At 38.4% G+C, this 12857-nt stretch overlaps 1 protein-coding gene across 2 annotated transcripts in view; it reads left to right on the top strand.

Annotated features, from left to right (window-relative positions):
* MCC (MCC regulator of WNT signaling pathway) overlaps positions 1 to 12857 on the top strand; it is a 183985-nt gene that overhangs the window by 44982 nt on the left and 126146 nt on the right. The gene's annotated exons all lie outside the window — the stretch shown is intronic.

The raw sequence follows: 12857 nt of genomic DNA, 5'->3' as shown, positions 1-12857 counted from the left end.
TATCAGATGCTATGCAAATTCTTAATAAATATTTTAGAAGTGGCATGCTTTGTCAGCTACTGAAATGTCTTAGATGTGTAATCCTTATGGGCTTTACTGAGAACTGCTAATTTAGTTATGCTATGAAATCCCAATCATTTGATTAAGGTCATTTTGTAGGAAATTGAATCTGCATTCTGTCTTGCCCCAGTTTAACTGAAATGCTTCTCTGTTCCTTTTGCCCATTTCTTTGATACACCTTTTACTGTAACATATCCTTTATAGGCTTGCTTTTTTAAGGTATATTAGATAGGATATGCTTGGCAGAATAAGAGAGTTAACAGTTTCTGGAGTTAAGTGCATAGAGAAAGGAGACACTGAGGTATAGAGTGGAATAATAATATAAATGAAATAAATCACAAGGCTAGTGAGGGAGACAACAATGTAGGGGGAAGCACAGTAAATATGTGAGAGATAAGCAAGTACTGTACCCTGCCATAGAAGAGTACTGTAGGTTTGTGACTGGGAAGTTCTGGTGAAATAAATGTTGTATGTATTACTCCCTAAAGAAAAAAGAGTTCAATTTCATTATTTCTGTGTTATTTTTTTCAATTGATTGCTTAGATACTCTGTATTGGCAATGGAGCATAAGTGGGGTTCATAAATTCAGTATAAAAGCCTGGGTTACTTTTGGTCAGAGTTTCTGGCTGTGGTTGTATTGATGGTGATCACTGCTTTCTATCCCCTCAACATTTAATTTTCAAGACTTTGCAAGATCACATAGATCGTGGAGTGTCTCAAAGAGTTGATGCTTGAGTCAGTATTTGGAGCAGGTAGTATTTACACAGCTACTTTGAAATTACTTACTCATGTTTACTTCAGGCATCGACTGAGTAAGACTTTAGTTTTAAGAAATTTCTTTCTGATGTTTTAGCATGGGAAATACTGAAAGGAGTGTGTGACTGTGCACCATGCAATATTTTCATTGTTTAGGTGGGGTTTCTTTCCCCCCAACAAGCTTTCTTTAGTCCTTAGTTCACATTTGTACTCTCGTACCACAGGTGGGTTAGAAATAGGTCCCTTTTTGACTGCGGACATAGCAGAGAAGATCTTACAACTCCTGACTTCCCCAGCTGCTTATCATCATTTGCTTAGTGCTCATCTTCATCTTTGCAGTTTGAGCTGCTTGTATTAGTGAGCCTTAGCCAGAGTCACCAAGAAGGGCTGGGTGAGCTTCAACAGTGATCTTGCATGAAATACTGGGTTTTCAGTGAGATACAGAGGCCTCACAAAAGCATCGTATTCCACCTCTCAGAGGGAAGAAGATGCATAAGTACTCTGAGATGTAGTACATAGCTGCTCACCCCTAATTGTTAATTCCTCAAACAGTTCTCTGTAATTTTTTTGCTCATATTACACCTTTCCCTGTTGGTCGCTGGTACTGTTGAACTTGCTGTAATTGAAGGTAAAAAGTCCTGGGTAAAGGTTGCACCTGTGGTTTATGTATCTGTATTTTTCACATCTTTGTCATGCTCTTCTTCTTCCTTTCTGGTTCTGTCTTCTATATACCGTGTTTATTTTTGATCAATGGAGGACAATAGCCTTGTGTTCATTTAAATGATGGAAAAATGGCTACAATGAGAATTTGATTAAATGACTGCTGCCTTAGTGTGTGTTCACCTGCACCTCTATCTCTACAGACAGCTCAGATTCTGACATTACAGTGGGCTGCTACTGTTGTACATATGTGAATGGCAAATATGATAACAGACCAAGAAATACTATGATTTGCATGATGCACAGTGGGTTTTCGTGTAGGTGCCTTGATCTCTTTATCTCAGTGTGTGGAGCTCTAGGCATGAAACTGCTGTTATTAAAATAAACAGGAAAGCTACAAAGCCCTGAAGATATAATAAATGCATTCTTGACTGCATACATTAAACAAAAGAGAAAATAAATGTATTGCAATTCATTCCAATTGTATTGGAACTTTCTACTTGAGATTTACATCTCTCTTTGGCAAGAATTAAAGGATATGTTTCTTGTCCAAGACACAGTGTGATTGTAGAAGCTTGTGTATATTTTATGTTTGCTATTCCTAAATTCTTGTCCAGGTAAACAGAGATCTTGATAGTTTTTGTTTACTCACCTGCCCCCATCCAAAGGTCATGCAGAAAGCAGAAAAAAAAAATCTGATTTTTGTTGTAGGTCAGTCAGACCTCCACAAAACTCATGCTCTGTGGTTCCCTAGCTACAGGTTTCAAGCTATTTTGCTATTGAAACCTGTGTCAGTTCATGTTACCCCATTTCTTCTGCTCTTCTTTGCTTCTAAGCTTCAAGTCCAAGGAAGGAAAGATTATCCAGTTTGGTGTTTGCATGGTAGGTTTGTCATGTTGTACCTGCTTAGTTAGAAGAAACATTGTTCTTACCTAGCAAGGTGGTGTTAGGCTTGGTGGTTTGTTTGGGTTTTTTTTGGTATATGTAAGATACAGTAAGAGAGGCAACACTGTTGTGTGGTCTGTGATGAGGTATAGATGATGTCTACGATGTAGCTGAGGATCTACAACAGTGTTTGGTACCTTTGTAAAGAGGTAACAGTGGCCAAAAAAGCTCTGTTATACTATTCTGAAATGGGCCTTCACCTGTCCGTATTAAGGCTTAACACAGTTTGCAGAGCTTGCCTCTAAAGGCTTGATCAAGGAAGGATGTGATTTATATGCATAACCAAGTTATGAAATCTCTCACTGGCTCTCTGCAATTTTTTACTCCTGAAATTCTGAAAAGCTTTGTTGTAAACACAAGACATATTTTTAAAGCCAACATCATTAACATTACTGAAAACATGTACTGATGCCATGATGATTTTTTGCCTTTTCTTTTATACCCCTGTTATACCTTTTTACAATTTCTGTATTCTCAGTGCTTTTTGCCTACATTCTTGGACTTGTTTGTCAAGCTGAGACTAAACATTTTAGAAGCTTCGTAGTTAGGGATCAGTGTGCCCCAGACCCCAAGGTCCTCTCCAGAACACATTCTGTAAACTAAGATAGAACCATCCAGGGGAAGGTTCCTTGGGGAGAGGGGCTCACTTGAGCCTCTCATTGGGGAATTTTGATAGGTCTGCTAATTAGTAAAACCTATAATGTTATACCAGATCTTTTGTGTGGTAGGCATTGCGGTGGGCATTGAGGTGCATTCGACCTGGACGCGTGCACCTAAGGATCCTTAAAATAAATACCAAGGTAAAATCCCTTTTTCCCTTCTACCTGTGTTTGATTCTTGATTTTAAGACCAGGAAAAGGCATCAGTACGGGTAAACAGCGGGATGCCCACAATTGCAGACCGTTTTGTACATCATTAAAAATGAAGCTTTGTATCAGAATTTAAATGCTTTGTGTACCTATTAAATTGGCTATTCTGCAGAAAGAGATGTTCGTCTAGAAGGAGCTGTATTGTCTAATCTGTATTTTCTTCCAAATTCAAAGGTACTACCTGGTTTTAAAACATCTAAAACATTTAAATGTTAATTTTAAAACGTTTGAAACATGCTAGTTTTCCAGCATTTTGAGGAGGTATCCCCTTCATACTGATCTTACCTGCTCCCCTGGCTATTTGCTGTGGAGATGGTGTGCTGAAGTAGGGAGAGCTATGGTCTGACCTAGTACCTCTGTTGGACTAAATGGGGCCAGCAGTTTGGCCCAAGCCTAATGCTGGAACAGCTAAACTTAGTGCAGGAATGTGAAAGAAATGTTAAGTGCTGAGCTTAACAATATTTTTCTCAATTGTGTACATAGGAGATAAATTTTATCCTTGAATTAAAGGCCAAATTATGTTGTTGGCTATCATTTTCATTAAGTGAGCCTTTTGATTTGCTGGTAGTAAGACTGTGCCTAAGAAATTTTGTAATGATATAAGGGCTGGTATTACAGTAAAGCAATACATTCAGCATTGCAGTTGATTTGTATAATGTTACTATTTATTGTGTTCTTTTAGCACTTGCTGCATGAGTTGACGGTGTATAACATCTGAAAAGCTTGTATTTTCTGCACAGCAAAATTAGGAAATAGCATGCTGCTTAAGGTGCACACTGTATACCTCCTGCTTCTTTGTGTTTGGATGTCAAGTGTTTAGGATACAAATATTGTATGTGACAACATTAGGTACAGCTTCATATTCTTTAGCCCTTTACATTGACTGGAATAATCAGGTAAGCTGTTTGTCTTGTAAAAATGACTAACTTTTTTTTTGTTTTAACAAGGTACTTAAAATTTGGGGGAGGGGAAGGAGGGACAGACTTCAAAGCTGATGTTTGTGTAGGAAGCAGAATAATGAGTTCGTATGAAGGATTTCACCAAAACCTTACATGTAATACCAAATATAAGGAAATGACCAAGTCTGAAAGGCTTAAATTCTGACTTTTTAGTAATTTTATAGTAGGACAAAATTGCACTTTATTCTCAGATTTGTGTTCTGCTGCTGCTCTACCTATAAACTGAACTCTGATAAGAACATTGTGGAAGGAGAATTGCAGAAGTAAGAGGGGCTGCATGGCTTGAAGTTGTGTACACAAGTCCAGTGAGTCTGAGGGAGCTGTGGGGTAAGTGGGTTACCAGCAGAGAAGCAGGACATCACTCAAAGCCTCCCTGGAGGAGGAAGAGAAAGAGTTCAGTAGTGACCATCCTCACCCTGAGGTACTTTCCCATATGTGCCTCTGTTCCTTTAGAACAAGCACTAGCTTGTGCTGTCACTGTACCTACATGTGGGGAAAGAGCACTGGAATGGGGAAGAGGTTTTTTATGTTTCCAAGGTAGGATTATGTCCCAAATACTCACTTTATCTTCCTGAGCATGGTAGTCTTCCAGCAAAATCAGTGAGTAAATATCATCCTAATACTGCATCTGCTTCCGGAATGGTTTCTGGCAATGCAACAAATGTGCCGGGGTATTTCCAATACCTCTCATGAGCAGGTAAACACCACATTATACTGCAATTCCACCTCTGCTACTGGATATAGCCTTGGCTGTTAGTGTTGAAGCTGTGCAGGTTGTAACACAGAAGGGTGTACTTCTCCTTGCCAACAGAGAAGGTGTGTTTTCCCCACTCAGAAGGTGTTTTGGGAAATGTGATAAATTATTAATCCTTTAAAATATTGCAGCCTTACAATAGAACAGAGTGGAATGTGGTTATCAAACAGCAAACATGGCATATTTTTAAATTATTTTAACCTTGAAAAAGTTGCATAACTGATTTTTTTCCTAGCAGCAGACAATCCAAAACGGTGAACAGTGTGGACCGCTAAAGTGTTAGAAAAATGAGCGCTGCAACGTGGTATGCTTAAATCAAAATACCTTAAGGAGAAACTTTCTTAAATGATTTCTAGTGGAGAGCTGGGTAAAACTTTCATCTGGAGGTAGCCTTAAAAGAGTGTGCTCAGCTTTAGTGCTTCAGAGATGCTGAGGTAAAGTTTGCAAATCTTTGGGTGAACTCTCTCTTCTTTCCTGGTTCGAATGGGCTTTGTGAAGTACTAGTCAGCCTTGCAAACCTGGCATTTTCTCATGCTGTTGTCTTGAGGAGTGTGGAGACATTAGATGTGAAATATAACTACAGATTTTAAAGACTTACTGTGTGTCTCTGTTACACTGATGTATCTATACTAATTTAAAGAAAATGCTTCAGTGGTAGACTTTCATGGACATGCTCCTGGATAGTGACTATCAGTCTGAATGCGACCTTTAGATTGGGTTCATAGTCAAGCTGAGGGGTGCTCTGGCATGATCAATATATGTAATTTACAGTGTGTGTGGTATTGCCAGTGTTAAAAACATAGTGACTTCAAAGAAAATGTTTTTTTCCTGGATTTGTGTGAGCTGCTTAGAAGGCACAGGGTGTGTTCCAGGCTTGGCTATTATTAAATTGAAGCACTATAAAAAGATTAGTCAAAATGCCCAGACACTGTCAGCACTGATAATGCTCTTCTGCAACCTCCTAATGAAAAAAATACAAAGATTATGTAATTTATCTGCCTGATATTTTAATATTCCTTGGTCCTGAAAAATAATGTTTGAAAAATGCCTTATATACTGAAAAAGCTGTGAGGACAAATGCTGGGAAAGTACCATTAACAATGTATTGGATTGTCTAATTGCTTTTAGAGACTTGATGTTTCTATTCATAGATTAAAAAGCCAGAGTTCATTCCTGGAAGATTTTTGGAGATAAGGATTATAATCTTTTCCCTCCTTCTCTTCCAACTTGGAAAAGTAAAATGTGGTTTTGCCTTTGATCAGACTTGGACATATGAGAACATGGCTCGGTGTGGGAACAATTACAAGATTCTTCTTTCAAAAGGTATTTCTATGTGTTCTGCAATCTCTGGATTTGTAGTCTGTAAAGGGACACATAAACAAAATGTCCTGAAAGAAGAATCCATAAATTGCAAGGTTAAGGTTTGCAAAGGCAGAAGCTTCTGTGCTGTGTGTGTGTGAAGAGGGGACACAAAGAGAGGCTGCGTTTTTGGATTGGACACCTACAGTGACGTGTCACTACGTTCCTCTTCTGGGGCTCTGAGTAGTTCAATGTACGACTGAAAAGGAATGTGTTCATGTCGCTTCTGGGTGTTTTCCTTATGTTTAGGTTTTACTGTCTTTATGACACTGTATGGTGCTTTTAGCTGCAGGTTTTACTTGTGATGAGGATTTCTGCTTCTCAAGTAGCATGGAAAGGGTTAACTGGACTTTCCTGTTACATGTAGTAATACTATACGAATTTTTGGACTCTATAGGGGTATGTGATGGTCTCTGAGTTCAAAGACTCTGAAGGATGGAGGTTTGGTGGGGGATCTGATTCTGGTAGAGAAGCCATTTGGACACTGGTGGAAACCTCCTTTAGTCAGTCCCATGTCATAACTGTATGAATGATAAATATTTTCTCTAGATTTAGATTTTAACTATCTCTAATGAATAGAAATATTAATTAAGACTCTGGAAATTGACTTGCATGTTCTCACTCTGTTGTAATTATATATGAAAATTTGTCATTAAAATTAAAATATGGACAGAAATCCTTTCTGTCCTCCCAAACTTAAAGAAATACAGAAAGAAGTATTTTTTCAGTATGCTTAGATTTAGCCCACGTGATTGTATGTCATATTATTGGTCGCATGCTAAATTTTATAAATTACCCTCAATAACCTTTCTAGAATTTTTTAAATATTTCAGAAGGTCGTTGCTGGATATTATTGCAGATTATTCGGGTATCACCATCGAATACATCACAAAATAGAAACTTATATCAGGATTATGGCCATCTCCTTATAACTGAAACGAGGTACTGTTTTAAAACAAGCCATTTAAACATTTTAAAATATGAGGCTATTTCAGTGTTTGCTAGAGTCACAACAGTGCCTCTGGTTTCTGATCTGCCAGAGCAACTTTTTGAAATGTTTCCAAAAAAAGTAAATTGGTTGGTTGCAGTGATGGAATTATAATTGTTAACGCTGAACTGTGATTTATGGTTGTGATGATAGAGAAATACAAGATGGTTACTATGCTATGTGATAAGTCCAAAACTATTTCAGTGACAACTCGGTGTCCTTTTGAACTGTGTCCACAGAGGTTTGGCTAAAGCTGGTGTTCCTACAAAGCAGCACAGGTGCCTATCTTGAAAAGTCTACATTTTACAAACTGCAGACCCAAAAGTATCATTTGCTTGCAAAGACTTTGTGTTATCTGGCCTTCATCTACAAGTGGCTGTGATAATCCTACCCCCAACTGTGCTGGTGTGCTTCCTATCCTTTGGGTGGCTGAATGCCTCTAGTTTGATAATCTTTTGAACTTTGTATCCTATCTAAATTGCACAGGTTGTTTACTCTTAAGCTGTTGCCAGGTAGGAGGTAGTAGAATCTACCTGGCTGTTAACTGCAGTTGGGACTGATACTGCCGCTCTTCAAGTGGCTCATCAGCTGAATCTTCCTTCTTTTGCCTGTATTCACGTGCTTGAGATGCGTTTTGCAGCCATGTACCGAAACCAAAGTGGATATTGTCAGAAAAGAAAAGGTACCCCCTTTAGAATGATGTACTGAGGACTCCTTTGCTGTCGTACGTTTAACTTTTTTTTTTTAATATTACATGTAAGATGTTTTATCTTCATGAGATAAGTTCATTTTTCCATCCCTTAATCTCTTTTTTTCCTTTTCTTTTGCACAGCATTATATAGCATAATTTCTTCCACGTTTGTGATGCTCCTCTTGTCTAATTTACTGACTTAGGTGGTTCTTTTTATTTAAACTGCTTTGCAGGTGTACTTGGATCTTTTTATTTAAACTCATGCTGGTTGACCTGTTCATCAGCTGGTTCTTTCTTTTGGTATGTTGTAATCTCTCTCCTGTGGGAAGAGAAAATTCTCTCATGATGCTTGCTATAGCACAGGTCAGTGATCTGCCAGGTATAACTCACTTGGTGGATGGTCTGGCCCATGCTAAGTAAGAATGCAGTTAATTTCAGTGAAATGTGTAAGTAAAGTAAATCCTGGAGAGAAAAACCCTTTTGTCTGCCTGAAGCAAATAGGTGCCTGCTGTATGTGAAGGACAAAAATTGTTGACAGTATTTCCAATTATAGTTTTCTTCTGTCTTATGAGATGCTGGATTAAAGAGTGGACAGAATCTCTTTATTTCTCCTAATGGATAGCTCCCCTGTGGAGCAAAGTAGGAAAAAAGTGTATTGATTCATAACTGTCAAGTCATAATTGCGTGGAGATCTGTATTAATTTAGTTGCTTGGTGAGAGAGATCTGGAAAACACAGAACTTTTTTTCCATGCTTTCTAAAACTTACAGATTCTGTCTCACATCCTGCAGGGTTGAATACCTATGAATACCCATAATTATCTTTCTTTGTGAAACTCCATGTGGTTGAATTTCAATACCTACCCTTTCTGGAATGGAAATAAATGTGCTAATTGCTTTTCACGAAGGTAGGCTTTCTCCTTCCTTTGAGAATTTTTTGAACTTCCTATATTTCTGTATTGTGTGTTAGGCTGAATCTCTTTTTATAGCATATTTAAGCACTTTTAAATGTAATGATTGATGCCAATGAGTTATAGGCAAGTGGCATATCTCATTCAAAATGTTACATAACCATATTCTTCAGTAATGAGGTGTCATTTCCCATTATAGAATCACAGAATGGTTGAGGCTGTCAGGGACCTCTGGTTGTCACCTGGCCTAAGCCCCTGCTCATGTGGGGTCAACTAGACCCAAGTGCCCAAGACTGTGAAAAGCTTTTGAATATTTCCAAGGATAGAGACTCCACCACCTCCCTGAGTAACTAGTGCTCGGTCACCCTCACAGGGAAAAGGAGTTTCCTGATGTTCAGCGGGAACCTCCTGTGTTTCAGTGTGTGCCCATCGCCTCTGGTGCTGTCACTGGGCACCACTGCAAAGAGCCTGGATCCGTCCTCCTTGCACCCTTCCTGCAGGTGTTTATATACCTTGGTGAGATCCCCTGAGCCTTCTCCAGGATGCACAGTCCCAGCTTTCTCAGCCTTTCCCCATAGAAGAGGTGCTGGAGTCCATCCATCATCTTGGTGTCCCTTTGATGGCTTCTCCCAGTATGTCCATATCTGTTTTGTACTGGGGAACCCAGACCTGGACTCAGCTCCACCTGTGGCCTCACCAGTGTTGGGAAGAACAGAAGGCTCACATCTCTGTATCTGCTGTCAATACTTTCCTAATCCAGCCCAGAATACCATCCACCTTCTTTGCAGCAAGAGCATGTTGCTGGCTCACATTCAATTTGGTGTCCACCAGCTTTCATAGGCCTCTTTAATTTCATAAACTTATCCCATGGGACTTTTCCAAGGAGAGGTCTGAGTGAAATCTACAGTTGTGATCTTGATTTTTGACCATCTCTCTCCTCTCTGGATCATAAACTCCACCATCTTATGGTTATGAGAGTGGTCAAATAATATTTCTGTAAGTGCCAAGGACTGTTGTGCCTTTGAAGATGACAGGAGCACGATATATATTGGAACAAAAAAAAAAGTATTTTTTTTAGAAACATCAAGGGAACTTTCTGTGAATAAACAAAATATTCACTTGCAGAACATTTATTGAGTTAATTCTGTCAGAAATTTCTCTGTCTTGGAGTGGCAAGAGAGGATAGTACCCTACTATGAGTAATTCCATATAAGGAATTAGTAAGCTTCAGAAACTGTCAATTTATTAAAAATTTAATTTCATTCTGTTGAATGGTATGATTAGAATTTAGTAGATTTTTTCATTGTTCTGATTTAAAAAAGAAAACCAAGGCAAAGTATTACAATGGATGACCTATAGTGATTTTTAAAAAAGGAAAAAATAGAAGGGGAAAACTTTTCCACTGTTTGTCTTTGTGCCCTTGCTGCTAATTTTTAGAGCAAGTTACAGTGGCTTTTCATGGAAGATGTTTTCCTTCCAAGAGAACAAAGGAAGAATTTTACAGTTTTAGTTCTTACCAGATGTTGACATTATATATGTTCTGTCTCATATAATGCTGCCTTCATAAGGATCTGAAAAAGCAGGGCTACAGAAATAAATCACAGTAGGGAAGTTTAAATTTAGATTTTGTTTTTTAAATACAGTAACGTGGGAGTTTCTAGTGATAATGAGTTTGCTGTTAATCCAGAATCCAGCTCAGTTTGTTCACTTAAATCAGCTTTGAAGTTAAACTTAGATTTCAAAGACACATTCATAGTAAATTCAATCTAAAAAGAATGTGAGTAATTCCTATTGTGGGTATGGATGTCCTGGTTGTTTAGTACTGCATTACGCCAAATCCCTGAAAATGACAGACTTATCTGGTATATCTGTGTGTTACTGTCAGGGACTAATGGGACACCATTTCTGAGAAGCAGGAAATTCTATAGAGATTAAAATGCATATATGGTCTGGCTCCTTCATGGTGTATAATCACAGTTCCCAATGGATCAAAACAAAGTTAAAAACTAGCGATTCCCTTCCCCATGAGAGGACTGTTTCTTAGCAGCACTCTTCTGTCATGGTCGTGTGAACACTGGTGCTTGGCACAATCAGGATGGAAGCACTCTACAGTGTAGGAAAAGCTGAGAACAGGAATCAGCATCCATTGGGAAAGGGGGAGGGAGAAATAGAAAGTTGTCTAGAGGATATACACCTCAAACTTACGGTAAGAAGTTACATGAGTTTCTTACTTGTGAACTTTTGCCATTGCTGATTCATGACTTCAGTGTTTCAGGGCATCATTCTGACAACTGAGTCAGCATTCATTTTTTAAATAAGAGCAGAGATTTTACTGAGAAATTAAAATGATGGATTTATTTGGTCTCTTGGAGTCAATGAAGTAATTCACAGTCCAGTTATAGTTCAGTTTTTCAGTGCTTTCTAGATTTTTTTCTCCCCATCAAACTGGGCTGTGTCTAAAGCTGCGCTATTTATTTGTCTGAATAAGAAATGTGAACAGTTGGTAGCCTTAAATTATCAATCTGACTTATCCTGGAATGGTTAAAGGACCATGTTGCCAAGATTTAGTGATTTTTATTTATTTAGACCAAGTGTAAAACCCTGTCTTTTGTACAGAAAATATAAATAGAACAACTGATAGAGTAAGCTTTGTGTTAAATTTGAAATGCCAGTAATATGCGGTACCATTGCCATGACAGTGATGCTTTGTACTTTATAGTGCATTTCATTTAAGGAGCTGAAGTAAGCTGCACACCATTATTGATTCAATTCTGTTATTGTAAAGTAGAAGAACTTAACATTTCAATTTATTAATTTCACTATGTTACTATGATTTATCAAAAACCTTATTAATGAAACTAATAATTCAATTGCAGTTGCTTGGCTTGGTCTTGCAAAGAGGAATGTATCTAGCTTGCAGCATGGTTATGAAATTATATTTAAAACCGTATTTTTAGAGAAGCAAAGGATTTTAGAAGATTTTATTGATAAGCTGAATTGGTACAGGTTTACTGTTTTTAAGGATGACAGTGTTGTAGCTTTAATGCATATTTGGTGGCATTGCTTGAAGAGATGATGTGCTCTAGTAACTTTGAGAAAATAGATTTTTGAAAAAGGTGACCGTGACACAGAGAATTTCTAGACCATGGGGTCTTCCAATTTATGTATTTTAAAATAAATTGTTTGAGTCCTTATTTCCTGCTTATAATAGTTGTATTTAGAGCCTGGAAGCTCAATCAGCAGATGTTTATTGAGTTTTATAGTTTGCCTCTGGGTAGGCTTTTCTGCTTCTTTGTTTTCTGTGCCTGCAGCTCATTCTCTTCTGTCCTTCTTAGAGCTTCACTAAATGCACTCTGTGTTCTCAGCTTTCATTAGCCTTTTCTTTCAACCCTCTTGCAGTTGCTAATTTATTGTTGCTGCCCTTGATCCCTTTGCGTTTTGCATGTACTAGTCTACCTCTTCCCTGTCTCTGTCTGTTTATTTATGGTTGCACTTCAAGACTGTGCAGGGTGCTCTGGAGTTCCCACTGATACTCTTCTTCAAGGAAGAAGGAATCCCTCCTCTTGCAGGGCTGACTGTGTCAGGCTGCAAATGCTGAGAGAAAGGGGTTGGTTCTCTTGGCACAAAGGCAAGCTTCAGCCCCGTGATTAATTAGCGTGATGTTGCAGCAAATGAACTGTTGCAATTAAACCAGTGTAGTAATGAAACAATGAGCAACAGCCCTAAGGCTGGCACAGGCAAGGGGAGGCGGATCCCGGGTGGTGTCGGTCCAGCCAAACCACTTTTTTTGACACAAAACCACTCCCGTTGTGTACCCATAGATACAGAGTTCCTGACAATTAAACAGTATTTAAAAGCCTAATGATAAAAGTAAGATTTACGGAGAATTTATGGTTTAAGTTTTTTG

Source organism: Aphelocoma coerulescens (genome assembly GCF_041296385.1).
Source record: "Aphelocoma coerulescens isolate FSJ_1873_10779 chromosome Z unlocalized genomic scaffold, UR_Acoe_1.0 ChrZ_unloc_scaf_1, whole genome shotgun sequence".
Classification (NCBI taxonomy): Eukaryota; Metazoa; Chordata; class Aves; order Passeriformes; family Corvidae; genus Aphelocoma; species Aphelocoma coerulescens.
This window is presented reverse-complemented; position numbering and strand designations above follow the sequence as displayed.